Source organism: Elephantulus edwardii, unplaced genomic scaffold (genome assembly GCF_000299155.1).
Source record: "Elephantulus edwardii isolate Elephantulus edwardi_28Jun2011 unplaced genomic scaffold, EleEdw1.0 scaffold00034, whole genome shotgun sequence".
NCBI classification, from domain to species: Eukaryota; Metazoa; Chordata; class Mammalia; order Macroscelidea; family Macroscelididae; genus Elephantulus; species Elephantulus edwardii.
This window is the reverse complement of record NW_006399784.1, coordinates 6,049,273-6,052,324: the sequence shown is the minus strand read 5'-3', so window position 1 is coordinate 6,052,324 and position 3,052 is coordinate 6,049,273.

The following is a 3,052-nucleotide window of genomic DNA, read 5'->3' as shown; positions in this document are numbered from 1 at the left end:
TAATTGGGATGGGAGTGTCAGAGACAGTGCGATTGGCACAGGACAGAGTGGAGTTTAGGGCTGCTGTACATAGGGTCGCTATGAGTCGCAGGCGACTTGACGGCACAAAGCAGCAACAACAACATTCAGTAAATACTCCAACCCTAATTTCCTTAAGATATCATGACATACATTATAAAATAAGATGAAAGAAAAAGCATATTCTAATTTTCCAGAAGCTTACTTTTTAGAAGGGAAGAAGATACACATATATGGGCATTTGCCCATACATGCACATTACTGACTGCACAGTATGGTCAAATAGAGTAAGAAATGTTACAAAAATCACATAGAAGCGGAAATCGATTGAATAGACACTCAGGCCATGGCATTCAGCTATACAATTCATAGATGTAAAAGAGAAATGAGGAGAGTAATATAAACATTATAAATTAAAATAACTGCCTAACTTCATTTAGTATAAGAAATCTAGTTCAGCACACAATAACATCTCAGGAAGCTAAACGCCAAGCAAAACAAAACCCACTTTTGTTAGGTCATTTTGACACGCTCACAGAAAAAAATTACTATAGAAATAGAATAAACTTTAATGAATGAATCATGTTGAATATGATCACCAACATCATCAATCCTGCTGTTTACTGAGTTCATAAAGCACTTTATGTTACTCTTAAAGTAGACAACTTCTCTAAAAGGAAGTATTTTAATTTTATAGATTTGGAAATCAAAGACTAAAGTATCTTATTTAAGATCTCATATATAATAAATATATCTGATGTTTGATAAGAACAACCATCAGAACGGTTAGTATTAGCTGGAGTTATTATAATTTCCATTTTGTAAATGAGAAAATTGACCCACCGTCCTGCAGTTCATCTAGGTCAGAATTTGAGGTCTTCCTAATACCAAAATACTTGTCAATGCAATCAAAGACTTAAACTAAAATGTACTACCAAATTGAAGGATACTAATTTAGATATGTATACTTTTAAATATGAATATTTTTTAAAAAGTGAAGAAAAGTGGGTCAGAAGTATTTTAATACAAGAAGAATAAAAGTTGTGTAATGCAAAGTGAATGATGTTAGCTTTTCTGTTTCTGCTATGGTAATAGCTGAAATTAATTTCTCAAAAGCTGAGAAATTTGGCAGAGGCATTTGGAGGATGAGAATATCCCTATGAGAACAAGAAGAAATTAAAAAATATAAGAGGGATGATCAAGGGTACAGAATCCCTGCTCACCTTTCCAGATGTCACGAAGTGGTGGCTCATGTTTTAAAAATGATATAAAGAAAACTCCTCAGGGAAGGAATCAAGCCAACAGCTTTAAAGAGCAAAATAGCTGTAGAAATGTTTAAAGGAGTACACAGACTGAGAAAACCAGGGTGAAGACTCAGCAGAAGAAATCCATACAAAAATAAAAGGTCTGTAAAAATAGTCAGGGTGATGGGAGAACAAAGAAAAAGCCAGACAGAAATAAAGGCACTTTCCACAGAGATCTGAGGTTGTGCATCATAACAGGCCAGGACAGTGAAGAGCATAAAAAGGCACATGTGAAGATGGCAATAAAGAAAAACAATGCTGATGTTTATGTTCCTTAAATAATAGGCATAATCTTTCAAAGGAAACATCAGGAAAAACAAATAGGAAATAGTTGGAGTTGATCAAGGGGTCAATGAAGAATAAGCAAGTAATGTATTAAAAACTCACAGTTCAATCAGTGAGGAACCCAAAAGAGAATGTCACCTGATGAGTTTTGAAATATTGTGGATAAATGAATACATAATTTGCTATTCTACACCACGTTATTTGAAAATTGTCATTATAGTGTAATCCTGAGTAATTAATTTACTAATAACTAAAATACACTGAAAATCAGAGATATGAGACATGTAAAAGCTTTTGTGTGTGTGTGTGTGTGTGTGTGTGTGTGTGTGTGTGTGTGTGTGTGTTGGCTTTTGTTATTTTTTGGTTGATTTTTTTCCCCCCAAATAATAGCCTGGGATATGCAACGAACTTCCTTGTAGGAGGGAGAAAAGCTGTTGGTTTGGTGAATCTGACGAGACATCATGCTTTGAGAAGGAAGTGGGAAGGGCTTTAATTTTATTTCAATGAAACAAATGTTTGATTAGGAAAACAACAACAACACAAACAGTGTATCTTTAAGACCATCTTTCTGAACATTGGTGAAATATGCGAAGACATGTCTAAGCAACACCATCAGCAACCCGTCCACAGTAGTGGAACAATGTGTGTGAAGTGAATGTGTGTGATTCAAAGTGCCAGCAATCCCCTCTCCCTCCATTTCTAGCAGCTTTTCTAGCACCTGCTTTTATATTCCTTTCTGTGTGTAAGGCCTGAAGACCCTCTCACAAGGTGATTCACAAGTACTGTTAGGAATGAGAAATATGCAATTGGAAATGGGATGCTAGTATACAATCTGATATGACAGTCTATCTATTTTGGGAGGATACAGAGGGATACACATTTTTTAAGGAATTACTGGAGGAGGTACAATAAATAGAAAAGTGACACTATCTAATGTGACAATACAGAAACTGGCTCAAGAAGAATTGTTGGCCTACAGTTTGGAGAGGGAAAGATTATAAAAAGTAAAATGAAGATACAGAAAAAGAAAGTAAATGAAGAAACTTAGGAGAAAATCATATTAGAGAATTGAGAACAAGACTGAGTATATGACATTTTAGGGGGCTTATGTTCAGGTGTGTGGCATTAGGAAGGAACTTGTTAATAATGTATGGGTAAAGTAGGTAGAAAAGAAATGAAGATTTTTGTCCTGGTCTAGACACTGTCTGGAAGAACTGTACAATTTCCTGTTGTGTTTCAATGCTTTAGAGTGAACTCTAATAATCATTTGGAGAACAAATATCAAATTCTAGAATAAAGCAGGCAATTGATGTGCTTTATCAAAAGGGGAAAAAATGAAATAGCAAAGTTTGCCCATTATGAAATTTAAAAGAAGGATAGTTGTTGTTGTTCTGTACCGTCGAGTAGTTTGAGACTCATAGCGACCCTATGTACAACAGCCCTAA